Source organism: Pseudorca crassidens, chromosome 3, assembly GCF_039906515.1.
Source record: "Pseudorca crassidens isolate mPseCra1 chromosome 3, mPseCra1.hap1, whole genome shotgun sequence".
NCBI lineage: Eukaryota > Metazoa > Chordata > Mammalia > Artiodactyla > Delphinidae > Pseudorca > Pseudorca crassidens.
Genome location: NC_090298.1, coordinates 142498019 through 142522530, shown reverse-complemented (window position 1 = coordinate 142522530; position 24512 = coordinate 142498019). Strand labels below are relative to the sequence as shown.

Below are 24512 nucleotides of genomic sequence, written 5' to 3'. Positions count from 1 at the left end.
AAATCAAAAAATACCTAGAAACAAATGAGAACGAAAACACAACCACCCAAAACATTTGGGATGCAGCAAAATTAGTTCTAAGAGGGAAGTTTATAGCAATAGAATCCTACCTTAAGAAACAAGAAACATCTCAAATAAACAACCTAATCTTACACCTAAAGCAATTAGAGAAAGAAGAACAAAAATACCCCAAAGTTAGCAGAAGGAAAGAAATCATAAAGATCAGATCAGAAATAAATGAAAAAGAAATGAAGGAAATGATAGCAAAGGTCAATAAAACTAAAACCTGGTTCTTTGAGAAGATAAATAAAATTGATAAACTATTAGCCAGACTCAACAAGAAAAAAAAGGAGAAGACTCAAATCAATAGACTTAGAAATGAAAAAGGAGAAGTAATAACTGACACTGCAGAAATACAAAGGATCATGAAAGATTACCACAAGCAACTCTATAGCAATAAAATGGACAAACTGGAAGAAATGGACAAATTCTTAGTAATGCACAACCCTCCGAGACTGAACCAGGAAGAAATAGAAAATATGAACAGACCAATCACAAGCAATGAAATTGAAACTGTGATTAAAACTCTTCCAACAAACAAAAGCCCAGGACCAGATGGCTTCACATGTGAATTCTATCAAACATTTAGAGAATAGTTAACACCTATCCTTCTCAAACTCTTCCAAAATATAACAGAGGGAGGAACACTCCCAAACCCATTCTACGAGGCCACCATCACCCTGATACCAACACCAGACAAAGATGTCACAAAGAAAGAATACTACAGGCCAATATCACTGATGAACATAGATGCATAGATGCAAAAATCCTCAACAAAATACCAGCAAACAGAATGCAACAGCACATTAAAAGGATCATACACCATGATCAAGTGGGGTTTATCCCAGGAATGCAAGGATTCTTCAATATATGCAAATCAATCAATGTGATACACCATATTAACATATTGAAGGAGAAAAACCATATGATCATCTCAATAGATGCGGAGAAAGCTTTCGACAAAATTCAATGCCCATTTATGATAAAAACCCTCTAGAAAGTAGGCATAGAGGGAACTTTCCACAACATAATAAAGGCCATATATGACAAACCCATAGCCAACATCATCCTCAATGGTGAAAAACTGAAACCATTCCCACTAAGATCAGGAACAAGACAAGGTTGCCCACTCTCACCACTCTTATTCAACATAGTTTTGGAAGTTTTAGCCACAGCAATCAGAGAAGAAAAAGAAATAAAAGGAATCCAAATTGGAAAAGAAGAAGTAAAGGTGTCTCTGTTTGCACATGACATTATACTATACATAGAGAATCCTAAAGACTCTACCAGAAAACTACTAGAGCTAATTAATGAATTTGGTAAAGTAGCAGGATACAAAATTAATGCACAGAAATCTCTTTCATTCCTATACATTAATGATGAAAAATCTGAAAGGGAAATTAAGAAAACACTCCCATTTACCATTGCAACAAAAAGAATAAAATATCCAGGAATAAATCTACCTAAGGAGACAAAAGACCTCTATGCAGAAAATTATAAGACATTGATGAAAGAAAGTAAAGATGATGCAAATAGATGGAGAGATATACCATGTTCTTGGATTGGAAGATACAACATTGTGAAAATGACTATACTACCCAAAGCAATCTACAGATTCAATGCAATCTCTATCAAATTACCAATGGCATTTTTCACAGAACTAGAACAAAAAATTTCACAATTTGTATGGAAACACAAAAGACTCCGAATAGCCAAAGCAATCTTGAGAAAGAAAAATGGAGCTGGAGGAATCAGGCTCCCTGACTTCAGACTATACTACAAAGCTACAGCAATCTAGACACTATGGTACTGGCACAAAAACAGAAATATAGGTCAATGGAACAGGATACAAATCCCAGAGATAAACCCACGCACATATGGTTCACCTTATCTTTGATAAAGGAGACAAGAATATACAGTGGAGAAAAGACAGCCTCTTCAATAAATGGTGCTGGGAAAACTAGACAGCTATATGCAAAGGAATGAAATTAGAACACTCCCTAATACCATATACAAAAATAAACTCAAAATGGATTAAAGACCTAAATGTAAGGCCAGACACTATCAAACTCTTCGAGGAAAACAAAGGCAGAACACTCTATGACATAAATCACAACAAGATTCTTTTTGACCCACCTCCTAGAGAAATGGAAATAAAAACAAAAATAAACAAATGGGACCTAATGAAACTTAAAAGCTTTTGCACAGCAAAGGAAACCATAAACAAGACGAAAAGACAACCCTCAGAATGGGAGAAAATATTTGCAAATGAAGCAACTGACAAAGGATTCATCTCCAAAATTTACCAGCAGCTCAGGCAGCTCAATATCAAAAAAACAAACAACCCAACCCCAAAATGGGCAGAAGACCCAAATAGACATTTCTCCAAAGAAGATATACAGATTGCCAACAAACACATGAAAGAATGCTCAACATCATTAATCATTAGAGAAATGCAAATCAAAGCTATAATGAGATATCATCTCACACTTGTCAGAATGGCCATCATCAAAAAATCTACAAACAATAAATGCTGGAGAGGGTGTGGAGAAAAGGGAATCCTTTTGCATTGTTGGTGGGAATGTAAATTGATACAGCCACTATGGAGAACAGTATGGAGGTTCCTTAAAAGTCTAAAAATAGAACTACCATATGACCCACCAATCCCACTACTGGGCATATACCCTGAGAAAACCATAATTCAAAAGGAGTCATGTACCAAAATGTTCATTGCAGCTCTATTTACAATAGCCAGGACATCGAAGCAACCTAAGTTTCCATCAACAGGTGAATGGATAAAGAAGATGTGGCACATATATACAATGGAATATTACTCAGCCATAAAAAGAAACGAAATTGATTTATTTGTAGCGAGGTGGATGGACTTAGAGAGTGTCATACAGAGTGAAGTAAGTCAGAAAGAGAAAAACAAATACCGTATGCTAACACATATATATGGAATCTAAAAAAAAGAAAATGGTCATGAAGAACCTAGGGGCAAGATGGGAATAAAGACACAGACCTACTAGAGAATGGACTTGAGGATACAGGGAGGGGGAAGGGTAAGCTGGACAAAGTGAAAGAGTGGCATGGCCATATATACACTACGAAATGTAAAATAGACAGCTAGTGGGAAGCAGCCGCATAGCACAGGGAGATCAGCTTGGTGCTTTGTGACCACCTAGAGGGATGGGATAGGGAGGGTGGGAGGGAAGAAGACGCAAGAGGGAAGAGATATGGGGACATATGTATATGTATAACTGATTCACTTTTTTATAAAGCAGAAACTAACACACCATTGTAAAGCAATTATATTCCAATAAAGATGTTTAAGAAAAAAAAAGAAGTAACAAAAAAAAAAAGAATCTGCCTGCCAGTGCAGCGGACATGGGTTTGATCCCTGGTCTGGGAAGATCCCACATGCTGCGGAGCAACTAAGCCCGTGCACCACAACTACAGAGCCTGCGCTCTAGAGCCCACAAGCCACAACTACTGAAGCCCTGACAACCAAGTAGCAATGAGCATCCTTAGCACTCACTGTGGTCTCTAAATATTATTTCTCTCTAAAATGAACCAGTGCTCCTCAGAGAAATAGGTATTTGAAGATCTGGCAAAAGAAATGGCAAAGACAAATCTGGGGCATCGTGTCATGACTGTGAAATCAAGAATCTATCAGACTATTGGGAGCATGTCAATGGACATAAGAGCCTATCTGGAGGGGCTCTCATTGGCCAAAGCAAGATTAATTTGAGCAGTAAGAATATTCACTGAAATAGATTGAAAGAAATCACACAAAATATATGACATCTCTAAGTTCAAAATGATACTTTTAAAATCTCATTGGTTTCCTTCAACTCATTATGCTGAAAACTAATAAAGAATAAGATTTAAGCATTTACTTGCCTTACCTGCATGGATTAGATTTCAGGGAAATAAAATAGCATGGAAAATTTCTTCTATATAAAAGAATCATAGCGAAGGAATGATAGCATTAGAAGTTCACGAATTTGCAGTCCCTAATGAAATAGCATATCCATGTCAGTGTTTCTCAACTTACTTTTCATTATCACCTCTCTAAGGAGTCTTTTTAGACTTCTTTTCTCCCTAATCACACCCTACTCCCATGAAATTTTAATACCACAAATATACTGTATACCTACCTATGTAGTATATGTTCTCCTATGCTTTATGCATAGGAAAAAACAAGATTTTTTCTAACCCCAAACCTCATATTTTGCATCATCACCCCACTAAGAATGCGTGGTCTAGACAATAATCATCGATGGTATGATGGTGAACTTTACTGCAGTGAGATCCACCGACACCATCTGAACTTGCTAATCATTCTTAAAAGCGTTGAACAGTAGACATGACACAAAGCAATAGGAAATAAACAGCACTGCCAATGAGTAACACTTGCAAACAAAAAGAAAAGAATAAATTTGATTCTAACCAAGCCTTTAACTCTAACTGGTTTAGAGGAAATACAAAGATAGACAAGCATGTTAAATACAGCAGGCGGAAACAGTTAAACCTAGAATATGCAAAGTTTTACAGGAGAAATGACCCAGTTTCTTCAATAAATGGAAAATATGAAAAAGAAAAGAGGGAAAAGGAACTCTTGTAGATAAAGAAATTTAGGAGACATGTCAACCAAATGCAGTATGTGGGTCTTATTGAACACAATTTAGACATTAGATGATATTAAGGAATTGTTACTAATTTTGTTGAGTGTCATAATGCATTGTGGTTATGATTTTTAAAGGTCTTCATCTCTTAGAAAGTAATACTATTGTATTTATGGGTGGAATCATATGATGTCTTGAATTTGACTTAAACTATTTCAGCCCTCCCATCCCCCTGCCAAAAAAAAAGAAAGCTTGGGATATAAATTGAGGAAACATGGAACTTCCCTGGTGGTCCAGTGGTTAAGAGTCTACCTGCCAATGCAGGGGACACGGGTTCAAGCCCTGGTCCGGGAAGATCCCACATGCCTCAGAGCAACTAAGCCCGTGTGCCACAACTACTGAGCCTGTGCTCTAGAGCCCACACACCACAACTACTGAAGCCCGCACGCCACAACTACTGAAGCCCGCATGCCACAACTACTGAAGTCTATGCACCTAGAGCCCGTGATCCGCAACAAGAGAAGCCACCGCAGTGAGAAGCCCGCGCACCGCAACAAGGAGTGGCCTCTGCTCATGGCAACTAGAGAAAGCCCACATGCAGCAACGAAGACCCAACGCACCCAAAACTAACTAAATAAATAATAAAAATAAATTATAAAAAAATATTTAAAAAAAAAGAAATTGAGGAAGCAAGAAAAGCAGATGTTAAAAATTGTCAATTTGTGTGATGATACAGGGAGGTGCCCTTATATTATTCTCATCTCTACTTCTTAGTATGTTAGAAAGCTTTCATAATAAAAAGGTCTTTTTTTAAGTTGTTATTTGCTTAACTGAGACATTCAAAACTAAATATAAAATAAAGAGGACAGCTAACTGATACTTCATGGGAATTAGAGGCCAGTGCTTTCAAATATTCTCATTTTTCAAAAAGCTTGAAATTGGGTTTTTATGGAAACTCTCCCAATTTTTAAGTGTTAGCAGCAAATTCTGCATTTTTAAAGATCCCTGAACAGCCTCATTGTGGATCCAGTGTAACTTGTGAGCCCTTCATCTGGGACTTAGGGAAAAAAACCAAACCTCATTGCTCTGATTAAAAGTAGTCCTTTCCACACTGGGAATAACTTGTCTGCTTTTAGTTTTAAACCTCATGGTTATTTTTGAAATGTCACTTTATTTTCCAAAGGCCAACTGAAACAATTGATCTTAAAAATGCATTTCCAGGTCTCATTTTCCCACTGTGCCTGAAAGCACTACCGCTGCTCAGTCCTCCCTGTCCCAATTTCCCTGTGACACTGCCGCTGTCCCCTGGGCCTCCTTGGCTCTCCTCCACCCCCATCACCACCCCGCCACTTTTTTTTTAATTGAAGTATAGTTAATTTACAATGTTATGTTAGTTTCATGTGTACAGCAAAGTAATTCAGTTATACATATATGTTTTTCATATTCTTTTCCATTATAGGTTATTACAAGGTATTGAATATAGTTCCCTGTGCTATACAGTAGGACCTTGTTGTTTATTTATTTTATATATAGTAGTGTGTATCTGTTAATCCCAAACTCCTACTTTGTCCCTCCCTCCCCGCCACCACTTTCCTCTTTAAAACTCTAAGTTTGTTTTCTATGTCTCTGAGTCTATTTCTGTTTTGTAAATAAGTTCATTTGTATCATTTTGATTAGATTCTACGTATAAGTGATATCATATATTTGTCTTTCTCTGTTGGACTTACTTCACTCAGTATGGTAATCTCTGGATCCATCCATGTTGCTGCAAATGGCAGTATTTCATTCTTTTTTATGGCTGAGTAATATTCCATTGAATATATACCACATCTTCTTTCTCCATTCATCTGTTGATGGGCACTTAGCTTGCTTGGCTATGAACACTGGGGTGCATATATCTTTTCAAATTAGAGTTTTCTCTAAATATATGCCCAGGAGTGGGATTGCTGGATTATATGGTAGCTCTATTTTTAGTTTTTTAAGGAACCTCCACAGTGTTCTCCATAATGCTGCTCCAATTTACATTCCCACCAATGGTGCAAGAGGGTTCCCTTTTCTCCACACCGTCTCCAGGATTTATTATTTGTAGACTTTTTGTTGATGGTCATTCTGACCAGTGTGAGGTAGTACCTCATTGTAGTTTTGATTGGCATTTCTCTAATAATTAGTGATGTTGAACATCTTTTCATGTGCCTGTTGGCCATCTGTGTGTCTTCTTTGGAGAAATGTCTATTTAGGTCTTTGACTCATCTTTTGATTGGGTTGTTTTGTTTTTTGAGATTGAGCTATATGAGCTATTTGTATATTTTGGAAATTACAAATGCAAAACAATGGACTCTTGTTGGTTGCATCATTTGCAAATATTTTCTCCCAGTCCATACGTTGTCTTTCCATTTTGTTTATGGTTTCCTTTGCTGTGCAAGAGTTTACATGTTTGATTAGGTCTCATTTGTTTACTTTTGCTTTTATTTCTTTTGCCTTTCCTCATCCCCCTTTTAATGCTCTTTCCTCCCTCCTCTTTGTCCCCCCAGTCCACACAAGATGGGGCTCCAATTTCGTCTTGCACACTCCCATGGGCAGGCCCTGTGATTTGCGTTACCCTCATCATTCCCATGACTCCTAAGTCCCCCTCTCCAGCCCACCCTCCTGATAATCTTCCAAGACGCCTCAGTGACATCTCAACCACACAGTGTTCCGACCAGGCGCACCATCTTTCTTTCCCTGCTACTCCCCTCTCCTGCAGTCGCTGTGAACAGCGCTGCCATGCTCAGAAACCATAACTTGGGATATCAAATACCTGTATGATTTCAAATGTGGGTCTATGTTTTTTTCATTTAGTCATTTAACAAACACTTATTGAATGCCTACCATGTGCCAGGCACTGTCTGGGCACTGGAGACATGAGAACAAGACTTTGCTCTGATGCAGCTGACAATATAAAGACAACTCCATGATATATTAGCAGGGCAAGGTGATAGAGAGTGACTTTGAGCAGGTGACTTTGGAGCAGACCCCTGGACGAAGTGGGGAGTCAGCCGTGTGGATATTTGGGGAAGAGGATTCCAGGCAGAGGAAACAGCACGTACAAAGGCCCCGAGGCAGCAGTGAACCGAAAGCAGGCCAGGAAGGCTGGAACTGAGTGAGTGAGAGGGGATGGTGAGAGAAGGGATTAGAGAAGTGGCAAGGAGCTGGATGCTGTAGGATCTTAGCAGTCATGGGAAAGGCTCTGGGTTTAGTTCTAGTGCAGTTGGAGGCCATTGGAGGGCCTTGGGCAAAGGGATGACATTATCTCAATGGACATTTATGTCATATCTCTCTGGTTTCTGGTTGGAGAATAAACTGTAGGAGGACAAGAAACAAGGAGATCAGTGAACTAGCATTTCCATGAGACCCAGAGATTCCTTGCTCTCACCTGGACTGTTTATTGCACTCTAAAAATGTCTGTGGTTATTATCACTGGGAAGTGAATGCCAGTGTATTCCGAAGGCCCTGGATGACCCGTTTAGAACTGGGTACCTGCACCAAACTTCAGAGCTCCTGATTGTGTGTTGTCCATGATGGCCCCCAGGGGTACCACTTTAGTTGTCACAAGCTAAGAAGGTGAGAAGCTGAGTTCTGCCTGGATCGGGGCCCTTGCCTGGATCTCTCTTCCCTGAGTCATTCTGGCATCTAGATCCTTCTCTTACTTTGGGTCTTAGCCTAAGTATGAGCGTTCAGAGGCTTCTCCTCTGACACCCTATATATGTCGAGCCCGCCTGTTATTCTCTGCCACCATGGCCTGTCCATTTTCATGGCACTTATCACATGTCACATCCATGCATGTGCTTGCATTTTATTGATAGATCATGACCTGTCTTGCCCTACTAGACTGGAGAACCAGGTCTTCCATATTGCAAGCATGAGAAGGAAAGAGATTCTCAGAGAGGCCGCCTGGAAGTCCTGACAAACAGAGCTGGGGCATCCAGCCTGGAACTGTCAACCTCCAGATTTCCTGTCAAACGAGGACATTAAAAAAACCCCAATGTTTAGCCACTTTTGTTAGGTATTTTGTTCACACAGCCAAAAGCATCTCAATGGACACACCTCATTTTACAGAAGAGGAAACTGAGTCTCTGCTGAATGATGTCACCGAAGAACCATCTCTGCCTTCCCCCTTGCTATTCTTTCCACTGACGTGCCTACTTCTCCCTGACACTATATCCTCCAGGCGAGGACAGACTTGTCCTTGAAGGCCCCCTCCCAAGCCCTCTCTTCTAAGAAACCTTTGCTCCCACCCACCATTGGTATCTCCCCCACCTGGAGGATTGTTTGTGATGGCCCAGCAGCACCAGCAGTGCAGACATTCCTTCTAGAGAGAGAGGACTTCAACATTTGCATTTTTAAAAGCCATAATTATTTTTCCATGCTGCAATTAGTGATAAGTATTTTATTTTCTGCTGAGTCTATGCCAAAAAAGCAGCTCATTCCCCCAGAGTCCTCAAAGGTAGCCCTGTGCCCTGGGGACTCTCCAGGCCTGCAGGGGAGGAAGGGCCTTTTCTGTGCTCACTTAGGGATCACATCCTGAGGGTGCTGAGGTTGCTCTGGGCCCAGCTACAGCTACCTGGCTGTGACCCTGGGCAAGTCACCTCTCTCTAAGCTTTGGATGCTTCCTCAGCAAAGTGAGGCTGTTGGACTCAGCAGATCTTCCCGTTCCAGCCTCTGGGGACATCATTTTGAGTCTGTGAGGCATCAAGGAACTGTCCATTGAGTTCTGAGCTCATTTCTCTAGTCAACTGTGCTCTCTCCCCAGGAACTGAGGGAGACATGGAGAGCCCAGGACTAGATGGAATTTCATGGATAGGTTACTGTGGGGAAAACTTCATCTGTGCAGCATTTTCCCCTCTTGTTTTTCATCAAGTCCTCTCAAGGACCCTGGGACATGGGGAAAGAATAGTCTTTTCAACAGATTTTGCTGGGACAACTAGATATCCACATGGAAAGGAATGAAGTTGGACCCCTATGTCACCCCATATAGAAAAATTAACTCAAAATGGACCAAAGACCTACAAATAAGTGATAGAACTATAGAACCCTTATATTTACATAGGGGTAAATATTTGTGATCTTGTACTAGCCAGAGATGTCTTAGGCATGACACCAAAGGCACAGACAATGACAATAACAAAAATAGATAAATTGGACTTTATCAAAATTATAAACTTTTGTGCTTCAAAGAACACTATCAAGAAAGTGAAAAGACAACCCACAGAGTAGGATAAACTATTTGCAGATCTTATATCTGATAAAGGACTTATATCTAGAATATATAAAGAACACTTACAACTCAGTAATAAAAATATGAATAACCCAATTAAAAAATGGGCAAAGAACTTAAGTAGACATTCGTTCAAAGAAGATATACAAGTGGCCAATAAGCACATGAAAGGATGCTCAACATCATTAGTTATCACAGAAATGTAAGTCAAAATCACAATGAGATACCACTTCACAACCACTAGGTTGGCTAGAATAAAAAAGATGGACAGTAAGTGTTGGCTCATGAGGAGGCGGAAGCTTGGAACTCTCATAGCACTGTTGATAAAAACGTAAAATGGTGCAGCTGCTTTGGCAAACAATCTGGCAGTTCCTCCAAAAGTTAAATATAGAGTCACCACATGACCCAGAAATTCCATTCCTAGGAATATACTCAGGAGAATTGAAAACATATGTCCACACAAAAACTTGAACATACATGTTCATAGGAATAACTCATGCATAGTAGCTAAGAAGTGGAAACAATCCAAAAGTCCATCAGCTGATTGATGGATAAACAAAATGTGGTATATCCATACAATGGGACATTATTTGGCAATAAGAAGAAATGAAGTTCTGATTTATGGTACAATATGGGTGAATTAAAAACTTTATGGTAAGTGAAAGAAGCCAGACACAAAAGACCATTCACTATATGATTTCATTTGTATGAAATGTCCAGACTAGACTGATTGCTAGAGATTACTCACTTCCAGGTGGTGGGGGAAGGAGGAAATGGGGAATGACCGCTAATGGGAATGGGACACCTTTTGGGGATGATGAAAGGTTCTGGAATTAGACAGTGGTGATGGTTGCACAACCTTGTGAATCTACTAAAAACCACTGAACTGTACACTCATAAAGGGTAAATTTTATGGGATGCAAATTATATCTTAATTTTAAAAAAAGAACCCTGGGAGATACAGGGTTCTCTCTCTGCCCTGACCTGTCTATACTTCCTCTGCCCACACTCTAATGCCAGCTCCACCCTGAATTGAAGTTGTGGCCCTGGGACTAGCCCTCTCTTGCCCCACTGGGCACCCAGAGTGCTACTTTTAAAGTGCAAATAACGTCTTGTCCCTGCCCTAGGTAAAGCGCTCTCATTGCATTGGAATCAAATCTAGTCTTCCTGTGGCCTACAGGGCTCTGCGTGATTTTTCCCCTGCCTGCCTTGACCTCACCCTCACTCCTCTTCCCCCTCATCACCATGCTCTGGACACACTGGCCTTCTCTGTGCTCCTCAAGCCCCAGGCTTGTTCCTATTTTGAGGCCTTTAGCTGGCTATTCTCTCTGTCAAGATTCCTGTTCCCACAGATCTCTGCATGAATCTAGCACGGTACCTGGCATGTAGTAAGATCTCAATTGTATGTGTTGAATGAATAAACAAATTGTCGTGCATCTGCCGCTTACCAGGGGTGTGCCCTTGTTGTCAAGGTGCCTGACTGTCCCAAGCCTCTGTTTCTTAATCTGTAGAATGGGACCTCATAGGACCAGTTATGGGAACTCAGTGAGATGATGCACAGAAAACCCAAAGTGTAACTTCTTTACTTATGGGGTCAAATGCCCAAGTAGGAGGGACGTCTTTTGTGGTTTGAGGGGAATATGTGAATACTGGACCCCAGAGTAAATTTTGCATCTAGGTCCCCATCATCAAAGGCAACCCCATGAAGGGGCCAGGCCGCTTATGGACTTGGGGTTACATCACAACTCACAACCCATGGAGAGAGGGGTCCAAGGTGGGAAACACGTCTGATTCACCTCTGTGTCCCGGTGGTACCACTGAGAGACAGACCCAGATTCCGCCTCCTCAGGACCATGACCCCAATGGCCACCCAAAAATGGATCCTCCTGCAGAAGTGGTTACGACCTATGAAGTGGGTCCTTGAAACATACCCAACACCTTGCTGTGAGCTTTCTTGCCTGGAACAGGCAGATTGGGAAGCAGGGCTCCCACTTTTGGGAAAAGTAGAGGACCTTTTGGAAGGCATCCACCTTTGAAGGCCCATCGTGGGAAAGCGATGGGCGTGTTGTCTGCAGCTGAGCCCCAGGGAGCCCCAAGACCAGGCCACATCTGACTGGGGCCTAAAAACAGCCCTGCCACCCGGGAAGCTGGCCTGGGCTGGCATTCAGGCCAGCTGTTCTGAGACCCACTGGAAGCAGGCCACTGGGGTGCTTCTGTGGTCTGCATCCTGGTGCCGCCTGCCCCATAAAAATACAATGCTTTTCACCGCCCTGGACAAAGCACTGAATGTACTTTCCCTTTCGGAGCTTCAACTTCTTCCTCCAGGGCAATGGAATTGAACAGAGTGTTCTGTCTCCAGTCGGTTGAGGAGGAAAGATTTGATGTTCTGGGAGGACTCTGGAGGCTGTGTCCTGGAGAGTGGCAGGCAGGCCTAGATCAGACACCATTTTGGCTTTTATCAGGTGTGCCACAGCGGACAGGTCATTGACCTCTCTGAACCTCTTTCCTCATTTAAATTGGGGACATAAAGCTCCAGTCCACAGAACTGTCTAAAGGACTAAGATGCTGTATATACTGACTCCCACAGACAAAAGTTTAGAACTATTATAGGAAAATTGTCATCAATAGTGGAATAGGAAAAACCTTTTTTGGATAATATACAAAAAAAGCACAAAGCACAAGGGAAAGGAGTTGGTTTGACTAAAATTTAAAACTTCTGAGTGAAAATGGCCAACCAGAAAGTGAAATTGATTAGTCAAAGGCAGGGAAAATGTATTTGCAATACATAACCAACAAAAGATTGATATACAGAATACTATAAAGAATTCCTATAAATCAAGAAGAAAAAAAGCAGACAACTGTATGAAAAATGGGCAAAATGACCAAGAAATTCACAGAAGAGGAAAATAAAAGGGCCAAAACACAAACGAAAAAATGCCTGACTTCATTAGTTATCGGGGAGATGTAAATACTAAGTTACAAAATACTAATTCACATCTGTCAGATTGGCAAAATTTAAAAAGCCTGACCACCTTAGCATGATAAAGTTGGAGTAAAACAGTGAGGTTATCAACCATGAGTAAGATTGTAAAGGCATATCTGACCCGTCAATTTATTTTGAAACACCTCTAGTCACAGGTAGTGACAAAAACAAGCTAAAAACTGAGTCTTCCTCTACTGTTTCCAAGCAAAACAGAGGCCAAACCCAGCAAGAATTCAAATTCTTGCTGAATAAATGCAACAGAGGCAACATAGGAAGGAATCTGGAACCAGAATGAGCAACTAGCTAATGGCACCTCTGTCTACAAGAAGGATGTGATCTTTTCTTATGTTCTCAAGAGGAACTTACCCATAGTTGCCTGAGAGCACTTTCCCTCCATCATCTAAACTCCAGAGACACTAGATCTGATCAACATAAGCTGTATTTGTAATTTCCCAAATGAATACCAAAGTTAGACAAGAGTCAGGGTGGCAGGAAAGATAACACTTAAGGAAAAATAACACGTATTTTCTGCAAACCTAGCAATAATTGCTCAATGGCCTTTCCCCATTAGACTGCAAGGTCCTTAAGAGCAGCAGTAATAATAATTAATAACTTCTCATGTTGCGTTAAAAAAAAAAAAAAAGTCTGACCATACAATTGTTCAGAAGATGTGAAACAACCAGAGCTCTTATACACAAGTGAGGGGTATAAATTAATACAACTAATTTGGAACAGTTTGGCATTATCTAGAAAATTTGAACATACATATATCATGTGAACCAACAATTCCGCTCTTAAGTATATACCCCAGAAAATCTTGGGCACCTACATACCAGGAAAAATGTGCATAAAATAATTGTGATAACCCCAAACTGGCAAACAACTGTACATCAACTGCAGAAGGGAGGGGTTAGCAAACTTTTTCTGCAAAAGGCTAAATAATAAATATTTAGGCTCTGTGGGCCATACATTCTCTGCCACAACTAATCAACTCTCCTTCGGAGAGTGAACACAGCCATAGACAATATGTAAATGAGTGGGCTGGGCTGTGTTCTAATAAAACTTTATTTATAAACTACAGGCATTCGGTTGGATTTGGCCCCATGGACAGTAGCTTGCAGACCCCTGGTTGAATGATCATATAAATTGTGGTATATTCATACAATGGAATAATACTTTCCAACAAAAAAGTTACAGAACAACATGGATGAACCTTAAAGAGGTATTTTTGAGCAAAAGAAGTCAGATATAAGAGGACACATATTTTTCATTCTATTTATAGAAAACTCAAAAGCAGGCATTAAGCTGGAGTGTTTAAGAACACATAACTAAATAACAGAAGTATGAAGAACATTTATGTAGCTCTTACCATAAAAGGCAGGACAATGGTTACGTTTGGCAGGGATGGAAGGGCGTGTAATTGAAAAGGGTAGGGTCTACGGCCATATCACCCTGAAAGCACCCGATCTTGTCTGATCTCAGAAGCTTAAGCAAGGTTGGGCCTGGTTAGTACTTGGATGGGAAAGGGGTGGGCTTCTGGGGCACTGACCAGTTTTCGTTTCTTGGCCTGGGTGGTGGTTACATGGATGTTCGTTTTAGAACAATTCACTAAACTGTACATTTGTATTGCATGTACCTTTCTGAACATGTATTATTTTTCAACACAAAAAAGTTTTAAAAATATGAGAACTTCTAACGTTGATTCTCACATCCCTGCACTCTGTGAGAGCAAATTTCCCTGGTGAGGGTAGCTGCCTAGAGCCCAGCAGAGAATTTCCGGGACAAGAAAGCATAGGGGGGAACATAATCACTTAAGCCCTAAGGAATTACCCTGGGGACTTTGCCCTATGTAGGGAGGGGGGAAAGAAGGTTTCAGCCTTATTTAAGGGAGAAGCCCCAGAGTTGTGGCAAAAACCTAGTGTCTGAGCCAGAATTGGAAAGAGAAATGGCCCCTGCCAACCTGCTCCTATGTCAGCCTCTTTGGGTTCTTTTAACACTGAGTGGGGGGTGGCAGGGTTTTGAAGGGCTGTTTCTCTGGCTGCATAGACCCACTGTTCCTAGTCCTCGGGTGACTCATGGCAAATGCTAAACATGTGTGCACACGTGTGTTTTTCTGCATGCACTCACATTTGTGTACACACCAAGCATTTGAAACAGGCCTTTCAGATAGCTACCAGATCATATAGTGTTGAAATTATCTTGAGAAACATGTTGGCACCCAAGAACTGAAAACATGTCCCAACTTTTACCCAATATTTCTACACCCAGGATTGTTTCCTCGTGATATCGGAAATATGAAATAAATATTTGCAGAAAATTGTTCATCCCTATGTCATCAACACCAGTGAAAACTTGGAAACTACTTAGCATTCAAATATAGAAATGATTAAGTCAACCAATTCCAGACACATGATGAAAAATATTATGGTCATTAAAATTCTATTTAGGGAGAGATGGTAATAACCGGGAGGGGAATAGGATACAAAATTGAAATTACAGGATGATTATGAGTTCGACAACAACAAAACCTTATACTCAGAAAAATACCATAGAAGGGAATCCAATAAAATAGTAGAGAGCCATCTTCAGGGGGCAGGAATGAAATAGGATGATTTTTTCTTTATAATTTTCTAGAAGAAATTTTCCTAAATTATCAAAACAATTTGATTATTTTTTAAAAAATTGTAGAAAAGTAGGTGAATACAACTATGTATAAGGAAGATAAAAATCATGAAGTTTGGTGTCATGGGACAGGAGAGTGAAAAGGGAAACTGAGGCACCGAGTGGGCAAGGAGAGGAAGTTACCGCTTGTTGAGTCCTTTTTTATGGTTTACATATCTCAACATCAGGCAGCTAGTGGGGGCCCAAACCAGGGTTTCTGTGCTCCAGATCTGTGCTCTTACCCATTGATCACCTGCCCCCCAAAAATCATCATCACTGTCATCATCATCATCGTCATCGTTATCACCATCATCATCATTGCTGTCCATTTCTTCAATTCAAAGACACTTCTTTTTTCAAATTTCAACATTTCTGAAATTTCATACCATTGATATGACAGCTTTTTTCTCTCCAAAAGCCTATTAAATCAATGATTCATCTATAATCACTGCTTCCATAGAACCAAGAAAATACTGTAATTGCTGATTGTTATTTGAGCAGTTATTTTGTGCCAGGGACTATACATAAGTTCATCAGCTCCCTACAGCAGCTCTCTAAAGGAAACATTTCATGTAATACTTTAGCAATGAAGAATGAGGCTCAGAGAAAGGCATAATATGTCCAAGGCCACCCAGGAAGTAAATGGCTGAGCCAGGACTTGACCTGCTAAGTGTCACGCACTCTGGTTTGTCTCCTCCAAAACTTTCCTCCTTTGCCACTCCACTGTCTCCACCTCACACCTTCCTGTTCCCTGGACCTGGTTCCCTGAGCCACAGAGGGGGAACACACTTCTCCACCCAACACGCTGCTAAGGGTAGAGCAGTTCTCTGTACTCGTTGAATAAATCATTCTAAATTGACTCATCACATCTCCTTCTGGGGGACCACCCATCCTCCATGGGCAATCACTTTGTTTCCAGTAGAGTTGACTCTACCCCTTCCATAGACATGTGACTTAAGCCAGGCCAATCAGAATGTCATATTCCCTTAATCATGGTGATTAGGTCAGAGATGGGCACCTGATCCACTTAGAGCCAATGAGATGCCCTTAGCCCATTTCTGTGAACTTAAGAAATATGCTGTGGCTCTTCCTGCCTAGAGAGGAATTAGAGAGAAGGTGGAAGAGCTGGAACTGCTGTAGCCTTCTTATGATATGAGGCCTGGTAAAAAAGCATAGCCAAAAGAAGGGGAGAGAAAGAAACTGGGTACCAGATCAAGTCATGCCCACCAGTAATCATACCCCATCTGTGCTGGTTTAGGTAAGATGTTCTCTGCTAAAAACTCTTTAGCAGGTCCCAATCTGCAATTCCAGCTTCCAGGCTCTGCACTTCTCCCTGTCATCCAATGTTCCATCTGCTTTACACCACTCACCCTTCAGCAACAAACCAGCAATTTTCCTTCTTCTTTTTTTTTTTTTTGCGGTACGCGGGCCTCTCACTGCTGTGGCCTCTCCCGTTGCGGAGCACAGGCTCCGACGCGCAGGCTCAGCGGCCATGGCTCACGGGCCTAGCCACTCTGCAGCATGTGGGATCCTCCCGGACCGGGGCACGAACCCGTGTCCCCTGCATCGGCAGGCGGACTCTCAACCACTGTGCCACCAGGGAAGCCCAATTTTCCTTCTTCTTAAAAGCTTTTGTATATGCTGTACCTTCTGCTTCAAATGGCATTCTTTACACGCAGACATGCACACAGAATAAAACTTCCTAACAGTCTTAGATGTCCAAAGACAGTGAGTTTCCATCACAGGGTATCACAGGCAGAAAGAAGGGCATTCAGAGGGGATGTTACAGAGAGGATTCAAGACAACAGATAGGGTTTGCTTCAGTTCAGGATTTCTCCAGTCTGGGGGTTGATGACTTACCTATGTCAAAGTCACCAGGGGGTGATTATCAAAATATAGATTCACAGATCAAAACTTTAGCCCAGACCTACAGAACCAGAATCTCTGGGGATGGGCCCCAGGAATCTTCCCCTTTCTCAAGATCTCTATTCTAGGGATAAGGAAGATACGGTATCTAACTGTCTGTCTATCTACCTATCTACATGGCTGAGTAATATTCTATTGTATATATATAAAAAGATGAAATAATGACATTTGCAGCAACATGGTTGGACCTAGAGATTATAATACTGAGTGAAGTTAGTCTAATAGAGAAAGACAAATATCATATGATATCAATCATATGTGTAATCTAAAAAAAATGATACAAATGAACTTATTTACAAAACAGAAATAGACCCACAGACATAGAAAACAAACTTATGCTTGCCAAAGTGGGGGAGGGATAAATTAGAAGTTTGGGATTAACAGATGCACACTACCATATATAAAATAGACAAGCAACAAGGACATACTGTATGGCACAGGGAACTATATTTAATATCTTGCAATAACCTATAATGGAAAAGAATCTTATATATATGTGTGTATATATGTATAGCTGAATCACTTTGCTGAATCACCTGAAACTAACACAACATTGTAAATCAACTATACTTCAATGAAAGAAAGAAAGAGAGAAAAGAAAAGAAAGAAAGAAATTTAGCTATTACCAAAAAAAAAAAATCTCCATTCTAATGTTTGCTAACGTTTGAGAACTTCTGGTCTAGAAGAATATCAAACCCCTTTTCACCCCGCAATCTTACAAAGTCTGGATGGTTCTCAAAGTCTCAACATCCCTCCCCACACTTCCCTTCACAGGGGAATTCCTGACTCCTATCTTTTTTCCCTGGGAACTCTGATCCTTGGAAATCATTTCTATTGGACTGCTTTAGATGGGAGGGGGGGGTTCCCGTTAAAGGTTTCATCAGATGGAATTCCATTGCCTCACCTATTCCCCGAAGTACTGCACGTGTGTACATGCACACTCCTGTACCATAAATAGCTGTGCTCACTGCTTCTCCAAGAACAGAGTATGTAAATCTGCTTAACATAAATTAAGCCTCCGCATTTTTCCCTATCCTGTTCCCTCTGCTACAAATGCCATTTACTTCTGCATCCTTTTAACACACATTCATTGAATACCTACTGTGTGCCAGCTATCTAGAGGGTGCTGGGGATACTGAGATTAAAAACAGACCCAGTACTTGTCCTCAAGGAGCTCAGAGTAGCAGGAGAGATGGCATGTGCAAAACACTCAGATATGTTGTTATTCAATTCTTTTGTCCATTCACTCACTCATGTGTTTGCACAACACAGATATTTAAGCACACTCTATGTGCAGAGTTGCAGCAATGCAGCAGTAGTCAAAGAGACAAGCGCTTGCTCTGCTGGAGCCCTCATTCCAGTGAGGAAGACAGACACCACACAAGTGAACAAAGGAACCCGACAATGTCTGACAGCAATATGTGCGATGAGAACAACAAAACTGGATAGATCTGCTTGGAGTTGGGGAGAGAGGTGCCTGGCGTGATCAACATGGACTTCACTAAGGCGAAGACCTTTGAGTGGAGACCCTGATGCAAAACGATGAGGAGGCGCCACCAGGTAAAGATGGGGGAGAAGCACACCCAGACAGAGAGAGCCAGGAACAGGTAGGCTGGTCGGCTGAGGGTTGGATACAAGGGAAGAGGCGTAGGAGGTGAGGACAGGAATGTGGGAAAGGGCTAGATGGGGTAGGATGTGCCAGAAGACCACAGTGGGAAATGTGAATTGTATCTCAGCTGCAATAAGATGCCTTGGAAGGGTTTTAAGCAGAGGGGCATATAGGATTGAGGAGTCTAAGACTGGATTTAAGAAGCTAATACAGGATCCAGGAGAGAGGGTGACTTTGTCTAGGGGTGTGGAGTCAACATAGAAAGAAAAGGGGGCTTCCCTGGTGGCACAGTGGTTAAGAATCTGCCTGCTATTGCAGGGGACACAGGTTCGAGCCCTGGTCCGGGCAGATCCCACATGCCACGGAGCAACTAAGACCGTGCGCCACAACTATGCACCTCGAGGGCCCGCGCACCTCGAGCCCATGCTCCGCATCAAGAGAAGCCACCACAATGAGAAGCCCGTGCACCGCAACTAGAGAAAGGCTGCGTGCAGCAACGAAGACCCAACGCAGCCAAAAATAAATTAATTAATTAATTTAAAAGAAAAAAAGAAAGAAAACGATGCGTTCAAAATGGAACTTGTAGGGGAAGGAGAGTAGAACCAACAGGACTGGCAGGTGGATGGGATTGGGCAGGTAGAGAACCAAGTAGACAGATAACAACTAGCTTGAGCTCAGAGGTGGATAGTGATGTCATTTACTTAGATGGGGAGGAGGTGATTGTCTGGGGGGCAAGGGGAGTGGGGATTGAGGGATTGATGTTCTGGATGTGTATTAGGTATCCGAGTGACCGTGTTAGTAGAGCAGTTGGATATACAAATTCCCAGCTCAGTGGAGAACACAAGGATGGTGATATAAATGTGAGTCATGGGCGCGTGGCCCTGATAGAGGCATAGCTGTGGGCTCAGGGTCTCACCAGAAGGGAAGGAGCAATTCTTCCCCAGAGTGAGTGAAGGAGGGAAAGCCCCTTGACACCTAGTGTGTCACTCAGGGCCTTTTGATTATGAGCCACAGAAATCAACCCTGGTTACTGAGCATCTCAGAGACTGAGATTCAAGAAGGAAATAATCCAGACAGGGCTGAATCTCAGCAGCAGAAATTCAAGGACCATCTTGGGATGTCTTGGTTCCAGCTGCCTTCTGTCCCTTTAAGACACCTTGGCAAATGGAGAGTCCCAGGAATAAGGTCTGAAGGACCCATATCTTGGCTGTGGGATGGAGGTGGGGTACACCTGGTTTCTCTAGTACCTCATGGGATATGGAATGCAGGAGGCGATTTCTCAGAGAAAACCTGCATGCTGTCTTCAGTGAAGGGAGGAAGGAAGCTGGGAAGGCAAGAGCAGTGGCCATCTTCTCCACCTGGCCTGCCTGGAAACTCCTGCACATCTTTCAAGAGATAGGTCAAAGGTCAAATTCTCTCCGAAGATTTCCTTGACCTTCACAAATGAGTTTATATGCTCCTCCTCTGTGCTCCCACTCTCTGAATGGTAAGCACCTGTGGGCCTATCCATCTACCCCCCCCAACCCCCCAACCTATAGACTGTAAGCACACCAAGGTCAGAAACGCACTCCTATCCATCAGTGAAACCCCAGCAGCTCACACAGGGCCTGGCATATCATCAGAACTCAGTTTAAAAAATTGCTGCACTGAATGTGGCACCATCAGCTGAAGGCAATTGGGATCGCAGCCCCGAGATTTCTTTTAATGTATCATTCTGTATTCATTTTAAAGTCCAGGGCGAGCTGAGCGACAAATTGCAGAGATCTCTCCCAAATGTCTTTCAAGTCACACAGCCAAATCAATTCGGCAAATTATATGTCATCAACGAGGAAATCAATAAGTACTGGAAGTGCATTAAACAGTTTAGCAGATTCATTATGTATTTAGCACATTCAGTCCAATTTGCAGGCAGTTCAGAGAGAAACAGGCTTTAGCATGTAAACAGTGGCTCTGATTGAGTCTCTGGAGAGGCCTGGCTGCACAGCCTTTGGAGGTCAGAGCAGATCAGGAATCTCAGAACCTTCCCACACTGTCTAGCCCTGCCAGCCCAGGCCAGTCCCATGAGTCAGGGGTTTCCCCTCCAAAGGTGGTGACAGGGATCTCACAAGCCCTTTCTTCTTGGAAATTTTAAGGGAGATAAAAGAAGGGAGGGGAGGGCGGGGGAAAAAATACAGAGAAAAAATACAAAAAAGACTTCTTGGAATTTTTGCCTTTCTCTCAATTTCTCGGCAGCCTCATGCCTCTGAAAAGCGGTCATTTACTAATGAGTTCAACAAAGCTTGTCTGAACACTTGCTCTGTGCCAGGTCACAGGCCAAGCTCTGGGGCACAAGCTGAATCCGACCTGTACCTGCCTTCAGGCAGCTCACAGCACAAACAACAAGCCAAGTAGAGGCTCTGAGCCTTTCTGTCCGAGGAGGAAGAGGGGATATTTGAGCAGGGTGCTGAGGAATTATGAGGAGTGCGTGAGGGTGGCGTCTCACAGGGAGACAAACGTCCTCAAAGGGACAAAGACAAAACAATTTGTTCGGAGAATGACACATAGGTCAATGTCACCAGAGCATTAAGACCAGAGGCAGGACAGCACAGGCAATGCCTCTTGCACACAAGTCACAGGGCCTCCTCCAGTCCTCCTGGTTCAAATCCCTCTCACTGCAGATTCAGTCACTGGTGCTGAGGGAGGGAAAGTGATTGTTCAGCATCACCCAGCAAGTGGCAGGCACTAAATGTGGCTTCTGGCCACCGCCCCAAGTCCTTTGCAAATTCGCTCACTCACCTCCGGCCACAAATCTTCCCATTCTCCAGTTTCTGAATTGGGTTGAGAAGTGGCCCCAACTTGGGAAATCATGGAGCACACAGCCACTAAAATTCCCTTTTATTGATTTGGAACAATTAACACCAGTAAAAGAATAATTCACACTGGCCAGAATATAATATGCACACCCACACTAGATCGCAGCTCCCATGGCAGACATTGCTAATCAAGCCCTGCATTGTTTCCCACTGATTTCTTAACCCAGCCTTCCAGGCAGCCAATTGGGAAAGAGTTGTCGCTTACATGAAAGCTTTTTCCTGCATACACATTTAACTCTACCAGCTGTTACCATGGGTCAAGCAGTAAGGAGTGAAATAATAAAGGGAAAAAGAACAAATATCTAGCACAAATTATAAGAAGCCAAAGAAGATGCAAAATAGTGCCCAAGCAGTGACTGCATAGCAGCCATGCAATACTTAACAGCAAACACAGGTTATATCAGATTTGGTAGCTACTGGGGCCTTCTGTCACTCCCTCGGCAATAGAAAACCAACTCAAGTGAACTTTAGCAGAAAACAGGAATCCACTGGCACATCAATACTGAAGTGGGCCTAGCTTTGAGGCAGGGCCTTACAGGATGTCATCTGATGCTTTCTTGGCCTCTCTTCTCTCAGCCCTGCTTTCCCTCACTCTGGCTTCCTTCCAAGGCAGAACTGCCCTTTGAGGGGACAAGTTGGCACAGCCTATATCGCCACAGTTCCCAGCCAGGAAGGGGAATGTCCTTCTTCCCCGTGGTTTCCACTCAAGTTCTAACTCGGGCTCTCACTGACCCATCCTGGTACACCGCGCATGGGGAAGTCTCCCGCAGGAAAGGAAAGTGATGTTAGCAGAAGGGGTGGATAGATAAGTAAAAACTGATAGCATTTAGATAGCATGAAACAGCTATCAGCCATTACACTAATGATTGCCCACATAAAGGGGAGGAAACAGCCTCAAAGAGTGAACCGGGCCCAGGGTGGAGGGAGGAGGGGAACGTGATGTGACCATTCTCTTCTCTAGGCTTCCCGTCTGTCCCTCTCCCTCCCCGCTCCTCAGTGAAACAGACAATTAAGAGAAGAACCCTCCATGCAGCCCAGGGTTAGCCGTGAGGATGGAAGATGTCCTGGTGGCCTCAGAGTGCCTTTGATAGAGAGCCCTGCAAGGGCCAGCAGCCTCCTGATAAAAGAGCTCCTACTGACTCCCTGCCTTCCCTGGACAGACCCCTGGCCCCGCTCCGAACGGCAGGGCTGACTGACATGATGCTGTCACTCCCAAACTGCAGTGTCAGAATTCCCTGGGGAGGCTGCTGAAGTTCAGAGTCCTTGGCCCCCACATAGACAGTTTGGTTCCGCAGTTCTGGAACGCAGCCTAGGAGTCAACGGTTTCAACAGGCTCTCCAGGGGATGCCGATGCCAGAGGCAGGTCTCTGTGCCACACTTTGAGAAACTCTAGTAAAACCGGGTTTGGAGTCCAATGGATGTGGCATCCAGTAGGTGCTCAGACAGGGGTAGCTAGCTGAAGGCTCTGACAGCTGGCCCTGTCTTGCAAGACTCCCCAGGGTGCCGATGCAGATGAATTCTCATCTCTTAACAGACAGGCTGCCCCACAGCCCGATCTGGAGAACTGCCCCTTGGCCGCCAACCCCTTCTCCCAGTGGCCAGCACGACTGGGCCAGGAGTGGATATTATTCCAGGCGATCTGGGACCATCAGCGCCTCCCTTGGAAAGGCTGGAGTTCAAAGGCATGAGTCCTGCAAACAACCTGAAGGGGTGGGGCAAGCTGGGCTTTAAAAGAAGCCCGGGGCTGTCAGACCTTCTGAGTTTTTCTTTTTTTAAGAGAGGCCAGAAATGTTAAACCTTATAATATTTAAATGTCTGATCATGTTTCTAAGCATTCAGAATTGTCAAGGCCAGCCAAAATACATCTACACACCACACTGTGAGTTTCTAATTTTGCTGTAATCAGCCTCATTTCCCAGCCTCCTTTGCATTTAAGTATGGCCATTGACTAAGTTCCGGCCAATTAAAATCTTGTGTAGCCAATCTAGCTGGAGGTTTTCTTAAAAGGGAGTCGTTCTTCCTTTCCTCATTCCTGGTGCCTGGAGTACAGAAGTGATGGCTGGAGCTTCAGCAATCATATGAGGCACGAAGGTGACTTTGAGGATGGAAGCATGATGAGGATGACAGGGCAGAAAAATAAGAGTCTGAGTCTTTTATGACACTGAGAAGCTGTCATACTAGCCCTGAGTTTCTGACTTCTATACTTCTTTTATATTTCTCATATATTTTATTTCAGTTATATGCAGCCAAACTTAGTCCCCTACCCCCTTCCCAGTTTAGATGAGGCCTGACAATTCTGCCTACCCTTTGGTTCCATAAGAAGACCCTGGATCTTTCTAGTAAAACTCAACGTTAGCTGGACTAGTTTGGATGGGTTTTATCCCTTGGAAAGCAAACATTCTCTCTTTGCTCTCTATCCATCCCCACGCCCATTGCTTACTCACCACAGACTACACTAGCTATCATTTTCAAATTAAACGATTGTGAAAGGATCATTTTTTTAAAAAGGCAAAATCATGACTGTCATACAAATACAAAA

At 42.6% G+C, this 24512-nt stretch overlaps 2 long non-coding RNA genes across 3 annotated transcripts in view; one reads left to right on the top strand and one right to left on the bottom strand.

Annotated features, from left to right (window-relative positions):
- The window catches only part of LOC137222082 (uncharacterized), a 55431-nt gene that overhangs the window by 23962 nt on the left and 6957 nt on the right, over nt 1-24512 (bottom strand). The window lies entirely within an intron of this gene.
- LOC137220872 (uncharacterized) lies at nt 16681-19801 on the top strand. The gene is made up of 3 exons (XR_010941820.1): nt 16681-16844; nt 18785-19072; nt 19440-19801. It is a non-coding gene; the product is annotated as an uncharacterized lncRNA (long non-coding RNA).